This window comes from Heterodontus francisci, chromosome 1, assembly GCF_036365525.1.
Source record: "Heterodontus francisci isolate sHetFra1 chromosome 1, sHetFra1.hap1, whole genome shotgun sequence".
Taxonomy (NCBI): domain Eukaryota; kingdom Metazoa; phylum Chordata; class Chondrichthyes; order Heterodontiformes; family Heterodontidae; genus Heterodontus; species Heterodontus francisci.
Window position 1 is genome coordinate 156,075,611 of NC_090371.1, and position 11,489 is coordinate 156,087,099.

Consider the following 11,489-nt stretch of genomic DNA (forward strand, 5'->3'; position numbering starts at 1 on the left):
AAATTGCCTGCTGTTGAAACTTCATTTTGAAGATAGCTACATCGGGAAAGTTGATTATTTTTGATGCAGTACGTATTTTCCATATGCATTTTTCAGATCCATTCTTATTGTTTTGTTTGCTCTTATTATTTTTCCATAGTCACGGATGTTTACAACACAGACGGAGGCCATTATGTCTGAACTGGCTCTTTACTGAAAAAAAAATCCAGAAAAATCAAACCATCTCCCAATAACTGTACACTCCATGACTTTAAATATTGATCCACTTTTCCCCTGAAAGATGCAACGGTTTCAGCCTTAACTATTCCAAGTGGCAAAACATTCCATGAGCTAATAACCTTCTGCGTAAATACATTTCTCCTAAACATTGCTGCTCAGTCTAATTAGTGATCATTTTAAATTGATTACCCTCATCACTGACACCAACCAGAGGAAATATACTTTCCCGATTTAACCTAACAAAATCATCAATTTTTTAAAAACCTATTATTGAATTTCCTTTTGACTTTCTTTGTTCCAGTGGAAATAATCCCACTATCTGAAGTCTCTCCTTAAAATTAGAGTTCCCCATCTTTGGTGTTAATATGCGTATCCAGAGATACATTCAGTGTCTAAAGATAAGCCACTGCATTGCAGATGACATTGCTTGTGTCACATGTATACAAAGTCACTGAAATAAAATCTCAAATTGTCTTTAGTGGCAACCACATCCCCAAAACACTCCTTTCTATTGGATCATAACTGCACATTAAAACTACTACTTTGAAAGTTTCAGTACTTCAGACAATGCCACTGAAGCACCTATTTTTTTCCACAGTTTCTCGTCTTATTATTTAAACCCAAATCACAAAGAGGGCTTTGCGCTCAGCCTCTCAAATTTGGAATTGCTTTTAAAATGGGTAATTGAGTTAAAATTCTTATGGATTAAATCAAGTTGTAACGAAGAGACTATGGCGGATCCATGAATATAATAGTTAAGATGCATTTGCACTGCAATTGAAACATTGGTGCAAATTGGTTTCAGGGATGAAGGACTTAATTTGTGTGGATAGATTGGAGAAGCTGGGGTTGTTCTCCCTAGAGAATAGAAGGTTGAGAGGGGATTTGATAGAGGCGTTCGAAATCATGAGGGGTCAAGACAGAGTCGAAAGAGAGAAACTGTTCCCAATGGGATTTAAGGTGATTCACAAAAGAATCAAAGGCGACGTGAAGAAAAACTTTTTATCACAACGAGTCGTTTGAATCTGGAATTCACTACTGAAAGAGTGGTGAAGGCAGATTCAATCGTGGCTTTCAAAAGGGAATTAGGTAAGCACTTGAAGGGGAAAAAAATGCAGGGCTGCAGGAGAGTGGTACTAGCTGAATTGTATCACGCTTACGAGAAGTGCAATGATGAAAAAGATACAGACTCAAACTGAAGAGCTAATAAAATAGACTTTGCCTTTTTAAAAATTGGACAGTGCTGCAAAAGATGGTCGCATGTGTATTTGAACATTGCTGCACTGCCTGTTTAGAACAAAGGGTGCCTAACCAGGTCGAAAAGTGTCAATTACACCCATCCTGAAACACTCCTGAATTGAATAGTTTCTACTGAAACAAAGAAGGTATGCAGTGGCAACATCATAACTGGATTATTCTCATCCTGGGCCATTGTGTTATCACCATGGGGGAGAGACCAAAGCGTCTCCTACCAGAATTTAAAGAGACAAACTCTTTACCTTAAAAAGGCAGCCCCCAAAAAGAGAGACACCAAAAAAGAAGCATCACCAAAAGGCTTGTCCAGCCTACAGCTGGGAGAAAGTCCAGCAAGCCAGAAGGGAAACACCCTGCTGCAAATTCTACATTTTCAACTAATGCAGCAGTGAATTGGAAGTGACCCCCTGTCCTAAAACTGAACCTTCAACTAGACTGTTTCGATTAGTCAGTTTAAGGGGTACGTCAAACTCTGTAGCTCTGCAGCTGTGGGTTGACAGTTGGTTAATTAGATTATTTTAAAACTTTATTGTAACATTCAGGATGAGTGTCCTGTGTATTACAATTTTTTGATCCATCTGATAAAAGACATCTGAAGTAGGGTGTAAGGTCCTCTGTTTACAACCAGGTGTGGCTCTTCTAATCTCTGCCACACAAGTAGTTTCAGGGATGTGGTTGCTAACTGCAATTTTTAAAACTCCTCTCTGTAGTTTGTGGAACCTTGCAGTGCACAAAATGGTTGTCACATTGATTTTGTGGGCTGCGCCTGGTGCACATGGAGGCACGTGGAGTGCACGGAGGACTGCAGTGCGTGATATATGTGCAGATGCCAATGTTTGGTGTGTCGCTGTTCCCATGCAAAGATGGAGTCTGTGTGTGTGCAAAGCGATGCAAATTCTCCCTGACAGTTATGAATGTTTTTTTTTTAAGCTGGATTGGAAATCTGTGAGAAGCACCAGGATTCGTCCTTTCCTCTCACCTCCCTCTGGTGGTGGTAACGTACGGTAGCTGGGAGATGAGTATGTGCAAGTGTTACCTAGCATTACCTCAGCAATGACTGTTGGCTCGGTCAGCATCCCCACACTGGCCATGGTCAGCAGCCAGAATTGTGGTGGGACTGATCTAGAAAGGTATCCCCTGCATTAAGGAGTGAAGCTAAGATCCTGTTCCATTTTGTAGTCAGCACTGCCTTGCGTTTAGTTGGGGCATAATTGATCCTATTGAATTTTAGTTAGATGATTTTCAAGATGTCAGCTGAGGAACTGCTGCTTGCAGGGCGGGGGTGGAAGGGTCAGTGTCAACATGGACATGTCATGGGATGGGATGGTATGGGAGGGATGGCATGGGAAGGATGGAATGGCATGGGATGGGGATGGCATGGGAGGGAAGGGATAGGAAGGATGGAATGGCATGAGTGGGAGGGAGGGAGGGGATGGAATTGGAGGAGTGGCATGGGAAGAATGGAATGGCATGGGAGGGAATGGATGGAATTGGAGGGATGGATGAGATGAAGGAATTGGTTAATTATACAAATTTGACTGAAAATGTTTTGTGAGTCTCTGCCAGTTGAACCTATTGGACAGCTAAATTCCTCATAAGTCCTCCAAATAGATGATGTTAATGTCAGGAAAATGATTCTGCAAATTTACACTTACTGTGTAAATACAGGCTGAATCTGGAGACAGGCCTCAACCTGACATCAGAACAAAGTGGAGCAGGATTCCTTGGAGTGCATTCTGCTTCACACTCGAGTCATTTCAGGTCTGAATACTAGATTTACAGAACAGAAATTTGAGGGAAAATTTTAACACAACCCATCCGTCGGGGAACTGATGGAATTGAATACAATGCTGGATTTACATTCCACCCGTTTTACTATCTATTGAAATCAATGGATAGTAACATTGTGTGGGTCATGAAGTCAGCGATCCAACCATTCTCATCAGTTTCAGATGGTGGGCTAGGATAAAATTACCCACTTAGTGTCAGTGCACACCAAAACATCACCAGTGCTAAAATTGTCAAGTTCATTTTGTGAGACCCCATATGGCTGGCAGGGCCTTGCATACTGCCAGTGTATGTCAGAAAATCACAGCCATTCCACCACTGAGATTTTCCAGCATTTGACTTTAGTGAACAGAAATCAAACCTGCCATGATTGTAGAATAGTGCTTCTCAAAATTTAGCCTGTAGTCTAGAAGCATCCTTATTCTGAGAGTGAATTAACAAGCAGCTTTCATGAGGTAATGGGGAATACTACAAAACTCTCATAATTGTTCCCACCAAAATTTGGCCTTTAAAAAATAATTTAAAGATTGTTTTAGTCTTAGAGAGGATAATAAACAAAAAATGACTATGTTATATGGTAATGTTACAACTTCTTTATGTAGTTATTTATTGTATCCCATAGCCAATCACTCATTCGCCTTAAAGTACCATTTAATTTAATTTGGCATTGTTATATTTCATGATTAATAGTTGGAAATGCATATGGAAATACATTCAAATACATAATTCACAGTCCCCAAATCCCAATTAGTAACTTCTTGTGGTACTGAGACATTCAGTCAAGGAAAATCCCCAATTCAATCCATATTTGTGCTGAGTCAATTGCTCTCAATTAGGATGACAACATTACAATTCACTTTTGTGCTGCTGAGCTATGAAGCATAAAAGACTCAGCTAATATCCAGTAACCCTGCTTCCAGTGCATGGGCATTCGGTGAAGACAGGATAAAGCTTGAGTGTGATGCCCTACATGATCAAATTGCCAAGTGATATTTGTGGTCGAGGCTCATAATTGAAAAATGATACTTGAATAAGGTACCAGGAGGCTGTCAGATGCCTTAGAGCAATTATCTAGAATGCCTTCAGAAGGAAACAGTATTTTATTTAAGTCACCATTCAGTAATAATATAGACAAGATAAGACTGAGTCAATAGGATAACTTTATGTCTTTGTGCTCCCAACACAAAGCTCTACCACTGGAAGTACATCCTGGAAATATGGGCACGCATAGTGCAAGATTATCTAACCATTCATTTCCAACATGTGCCACAGGTGGGTGACATTCTCTGTGCAATCGTAAAGTGGAAAATTACCCTTTAAATGTCTTGCAGTCTAGATTTTAGGCCCAGGTAAATGTGATCAGACACAATTATTAACATATTTTTCATTTTCAATAATACTGTAGAATGAAAGTTATTTTTCAAAATTAATACAGCAATTTAATCTGACAACTTGCTTGAATAATTGTGAAACCAGTGCGAGTGAAAAGCGAATGATGAGCAGGATCACTCACAAGTTGCTCAGACATTTGAGTTTCATTAAAAATTTCTTCCTCACCCCTGAAATTAGCACAAATGCTCGTTTCCTGTAAATTATGAGGTTCATTATGAGGGCAGTACAGTGGAGCAGTGGTTAGCACCACAGCTTCAGGGACCCGGGTTCAATTCTGGGTACTGCCTGTGCGGAGTTTGCAAGTTCTCCCTGTGACCGCGTGGGTTTTTGCCGGGTGCTCCGGTTTCCTCCCACAGCCAAAGACTTGCAGGTTAATAAGCAAATTGGCCATTATAAATTGCCCCTAGTGTAGGTAGGTGGTAGGGAATATGGGATTGTTGCAGGGTTAGTATAAATGGGTGGTTGTTGGTCGGCACAGACTCGGTGGACCGAAGGGCCTGTTTCAGTGCTGTATCTCTAAATTTAAAAAAAATAAAATTAGTGAACAAAGGAACCACAATTTCCCTCCATAATTGGTGCAATTCCTAATTTTTACATTTTTACTGCCCTTCCTCCATCTATCACACAACACAAGGATAATGGCCCGGATTTTGAGGTCCCATTGGCAGCAAACGGCTATTGAGGGCAGCAATGACACTGCAACTTCCGCTGATCGCACTGGCACTAAAACCGGAAGTTATGGTATGCCTCAACGGGTTACAGGGGAGTGCACGCTGATGGTCCTGCCGGATCGCTTTGTAAAGTGACAGGGGCTGTAATTTGACAATTTGGGCTGACTATTCAGAAGTTAAGCTCATTTACACGCATCTACCATTAGGAAGGCACCGGTAGCAGCAATGTTGACAAATGTGATAGTTGTGTTGGATTTTTTTTGTACATCAACTTAATTATAAATTTTCGCTGCAATTAGCAACAAACATATCACTAGCTAAAATCTTGAGATTCTGCTTTGCAAACTGGGTGAAAAAACATGTCATTCAATTTTTACTTTGTAAATATCCTAGAAATAAAATCAAAGAGCAAATTCAATAGAAACCCAATTTTGCCCAGATGTTGCAGATGACGCAGTTAGCCATTTTTGCACGAGTACAGAAAAACATTCATCCAGGGAGCCATTATAAATTGAAGAAAATCATCCGGAAAGCCCTTATACACTGAAACAAATCATCCAGAGAGCCCCACTGGTTTTGAGGAGTAAGGCTTCTCAAGAAGATTAAAAGATGCATTCTCCTCAACTCGTCAGTGCAAGGAACTGGGCCCCCTCTCGAAAAATTAGCGCTATGAGAAGCAGAGTCTGAAGCAGCATGGCCAGTTTGCGCAAAGAATAATGCAAGCAAGGAAATGCAGTTTATACTTTCCAAAGTAGTGACTGCAAAATTATCTTTAGGAATGTTAAAATGCTCATTTTAAAACAGTTAATGTTAATCAAGAACATTAACGTTGAACGTAACATGGCAATCCATCAGCCTACAAATAAATAAACTTCAGAGACATTTCCTGTCCTGTTTGAAAATGATTGGCTCGGAGCTTATAATAGTTAAGAGTGTATTCACTTTTGCATCATTTAGTAAAATCTGGCTTTCTGTGTCACAGACTTATTAACAAGGCAAAACAAAAACAAAGAATTATGGATTTGCATTGCATTCTGCGATGGAAGATCTTTGTATCTTGATGGCATGCGGTGCGCAGAAGAGAATCATGGGCTCATGATGTTGCCAGTTTGGGCAGTATGATCTTGGGAATAGTTCAATTGAGTGGTTGAAGAAACATACACTCATCAATAAGCTGCTGTTAACATCATTAAATTATATGCAGGACTGTTCGTGGAAGGAATGCCAAGTGGAGACGACTGTTTACTGTGGACTTAATAAAGGATATTAAAAATAAATAGAGCACGTGTGCTTTTCCACTGCCTTATTTTCTGAAAGCACTTAGTGGTATAATAATATAAGAACATAAGAAATAGGATCAGAAGTACGCCACTCAGCCATGAGAGCCCGTTCCACCATTCAATGAGATCATGGCTGATCTTCTACTTCAACATCATTTTCCTGCACTATCCCTGTATCCTTTTTTTTTAATATGTAGAAATCTATTGAGCTCAGTCTTGAACATGCTCAATGACTGAGCCTCCACAGCCCTCTGGGGCAGAGAATTCCAAAGATTCACCACCCTCTGAGTGGAGAAATCCCTCCTCAACTCAGTACTAAATAGCCTATCCCTTATTCTGAGATTGTGTCCCCTGGTTCTGGACTCCCTAGCCAGGGGAAACATCCTGCAACAACCCTGTTGAGCCCTGTAAGAATTTTGTATGTTTGAGTGAGAACATCTCTCATCTAAACTCCCAGAAAATAAAGGCCCAGTCTATTTAATCTTTCCTCATAGGACAATCCCTCCATCCCCGGAATTAGTTTGGTGCCCCTTCATTGCACTCCCTCTATGGGAAGTATATCTTTCCTTAGGTAAAGAACATATAGGGTAATATAAATCCAAGTTTTTGCACATCCTTTCTCTACACATGCTTGAAGAGTCGGGGGTGGGTGAAGAAGCTTCTTCTGAATTACTCTGGACAGTTTTGGTGCAGTTCCAGACTAGGAGACGGAGGGAGATTTGTGTGCAACTGGTGTGAGATGAGGTCTGAATTTATTTGATGGAAACACCATTTGCTCTTTTTTCTGATAGTTTATAGAATTTCAAGTTCTCAGGTCCATGATGGATTCCCACCTCCTGTTGAAAACCAAGCCAATTTGTCCAAGATGTTCCCCAAGGGCAGTCACTGGGCATTCAAAGTTTGTTAAAGTATTTAAAAGTTTATATTTTTTTAAAAAGTATTTAAAAGTTTATCGTAATTTTTCAAAGTTTATTTAAGTGTTTAAAAGTATTTAAATTTTTAAAAAAGTGTTAAGTGTTTAAAAGAATTTTAAATCAAAATAAAACACTCACCTGCCTTTTAGCAGAAGACTGACCTTGAGGGGTATGTCTTCAGCTCAAGATGTCACTAGAGGGTCGTGGATAGTCAGCAATGTGCCACACTGCTTGGCCTCACAGATCCTTTGACGTTGGACCAGGCTGCAGCAAGAAGTGCAGGTTCTCACCATAGTCTACAAACCAGGTAACTTTGTATTTCTTTGAGCAGTCAGTGCTGAATGCTGCTGCTTCGCTGCTGACTGCAAAATCTGGGCCAATATTTCACAATTTTCTCAGGCTAATGTGAATATATTTCCTCCAACAGAAATAGTAACCAGATGGGTAATAGTGTTGATGGAGGTGCAAATTTTTATTAGCGGTTTGGTATAACATGAAAGTGGTGTAGTTAAGATAGTTGGATTTAAAATCTATGCAGCATTTATTTGTATTACCAAAGAGGAGGCGGTGGCATAGTGGTAATGTCACTGAACTAGTAATCCAGAGGCTCGGGCTAATACCCTGGGGGCACGGGTTTAAATCCCATCATGACAGCTGGTGGAATTTAAATTTACTTAATCAATAAATTCAATTAATAATAAATTGAAAGCTAGTCTCAGTAATGGTGCCACGAAACTGTCACCGATTGTCGTAAAAACCCAGCTCGTTCACTAATGGCCTTCAGAGAAGGAAATCTGCCATCCTTACCTGGTTTGGCCTACATGCAACTCCAGACCCACAGCAATGTGGTTGATTCTTAACTGCCCTCTGAAATGCCCAAGCAATCTACTCGGTTAAGGGCAATCAGGGATGGGCAACAAAAGCTGGCCTTGCTAGCGATGCCCACATCCCATGAAAGAATAAAAAAGGTGAAACACATTAAACGTAAGCGACAATTATACCTACTAGGACCTAAAAATATATAGTAACTGTCTGAATGGCCAAATGCTTCACTAACTTGATATTGTGAGGCCCATAGCAAGGGTCTCTGCCTTTATTGAATGACTGTTTCACATTTTACTCATAAATTGCTTTCATAATAGTGTTAAGTATCATATATGGTCACATACCCACATCAATACTGTACAACATGTGTTCATATGTGCCTGTCCATTGTACAAATCAAGCCCTTGCGAGTGTAGAAAATAAAATCTTGGAAGCTGAGTTGAATGTTTCCAATTGGAAACACACTGTGGGGACAAGATGCTTTCCACCTTTTACAAACTCGAATGCAGAACTTGCTTGCTTGCAGCTAAGTCAGTGTGTCTCCACTGTCATCTCTGTCCACTTACAGGTTCTAAAAGGGTTAGATTTTGCAAACTGTCTATATTTTAATAATACTGGGACTAGCAGTGTTGAATTTTAAGGACAGATTGCCTAGACTGGCTTTGTATTCCCTTACAAGTAAGATCTGATTGAGGTGTTTTAAGATGATTACAAGATTTCATAGGGCAGATACAGAGAAACTATTTCCTCTGTTGCGGGAGGATATTGTTTGCCTTTGCTCCATGACCTCTTGGTCAGCTATGTGGCCTTGTCCAATCTACACCTTCTCCTTTGTTATCTCTTGCCCCACCCCCGGCTCACTTGCTTATAACCTTTGACATTTCTAATATTTGCTAGTTCCGAAGAAGGGTCACTGACCCGAAATGTTAACTCTGCTTCTCTTTCCACAGATGCTGCCAGACCTGCTGAGTGGTTCCAGCATTTCTTGTTTTTATTTCAGTCTACTCCTGTACCTATGTTCCTGTGTCCATCCTTTTTTTCCTCAAATATATTTTTCCTGAAATTTGTGACACTTTTAACTACATTAGAGAATACATTAGTTGGAGATTTTAAAGATTTTATCACCTATAATATCAACTTGATGTTTTATACATCAAGGCTGCATATACAACATTACTAGTTTAAGCTTAGCAGCTGTAAAGTGTGCAGTAGAGTCAGCATGTCCAGTCTGTGACTCATACTATTTCCGCCAGGAGCTAGTGAGCCTCCCTTACATGTGTGCTTCCATAAACTTCTAGTTCCTAATACTATTATATTATTGTTATGCAAATGTAGACAGCAATGTTTGCTTTCTCAATGCTAAGGCCTGGAATTTGCAATGATAATGATGACGAAATTTGGTGTTTGCCATCATTACTGCACTGAATCTGGCAGCAACTTCAGGATTTCGCACATATAGAGTAACGAGGAGTTGTTGTCAGTGGGTCTATGCTCCTCCACAGGGTATACTGTAGAGGTTCCCATAGGCTGCAATCTCCTTGCAATCATGATTTGATGAAAACTTTCACTTCCATGCTGTTAGTATCGCTGTAAAATTCCTTGAAAAAGTTGCCCCTTCTTGAATGAGATGCAACTGGGTTTAACAGTGTACTAACTTCATAATTACTGTTAAACACCCTCACTGGTGCTGAAAAGCTTATTTTATACTTGTGCATTTTGTCAAAAGTCTCCACAACGATAAAATATCCACATTTTTAAAACCTTTTTTTAAAGCCTGTTTATTTTTATTTTAGCTTCTATCGTAATAGAATTCCGACACTTATTTTGCTCTCTGAAAATTTAAATTAAAAGTAAAGGATTTTATGTGTTTTTAACTTCCTAATGTGCTATGTTTGACAATGCTTCAGTTTAATTGGTTGCCTAGCTGCTTGCTGACATCACTGCCGCTGCACGGCAAGACATCCCTTTGACTTGTGCCAGATTTAAAATGCCATCGGGAAAGTGGAAATTCTTGCCAGAGATTGCTGGAAACCCTTGCTTTGCCACTGACCACAAAATCTGGGCCAATGGGCAGAGTGGGATGGTGGTGCAGTGGTTAGCATTGTAGCCTCACAGCTGCAGCAACCCAGATTCAGTTCTGGGTACTGCCTGTGTGGAGTTTGCAAGTTCTCCCTGTGCCCGCCTGGGTTTCCGGCAGGTGCTCCGGTTTCTTGCCAAAGACTTGCAGGTTGATAGGTAAATTGCTCCTAGTGTAGGTAGGTGGTAGGAGAATTGTGGGGATGTAGTAGGGAATATGGGATTAATGTAGGATTTAGTATAAATGGGTGGTTGATGTCTGGCACAGACTTGGTGGGCTGAAGGGCCTGTTTCAGTGGTGTATTGCTCTATAACTCTATAAATAAAGGTAAGGCTAACAGCACTCACTACTATCAATGTGTAAATCAGACAGCAACTGTACATGTGTAGTTAAATGTGAAAATCAGGAAGTTGCTGTCTGAGATGCCCTGCTCCTCCAGAAGCTGCATGATAATGGTATGTCAGGCCAGAATTTTACCAGCCCTTTGGAGACGGGCTGGGAGGCAAGAGGAGTGATAAAATGGTGGCGGAGAGCATCGGATGGAAGCCCAGCGTGTTCTCATCGCCAGGAGCTATTCCCAGCAGCGGCTCGGCTGTCCATCGACCAGTGGCCAATTAATTGTCCTATTGATAGCCATTTTACTACACCGTTGGCAATTTACTGGTGTCTGAACGAACCCCCAGAGCATAAGGAGTCCCCAGCTGCATCAAGGTGGCATCCCAGCGGCTTCCGGGGTATCGGTGGGGGGCCTTCCTTTCTTGAGGCTCCATGGCCCACGGAGGGGCCCACCAGCAGCAATGGCTGCTCCCAGGGTCCCGACGCTTCTGCTGAAGGGTTTACCCCCTCTGATCACCAGGGCCTACCTACCTAACCTCAGCACATCAATAACCTTTCTGTTGGCCCTTCAAGGGCATCTCATAATGGACGTGCCCTCTCTTTTCACTTGCAGCCTCAGTAGCAGTCACCTCTGTAGGTGACACTGCCGAGGCTGCAGAACTGTAAGCCCTCTGATTGGGCTGGCAACTCGGAGAGGCAGGCTACCATCTTTAACGGGACAGCGGTCCCAGCA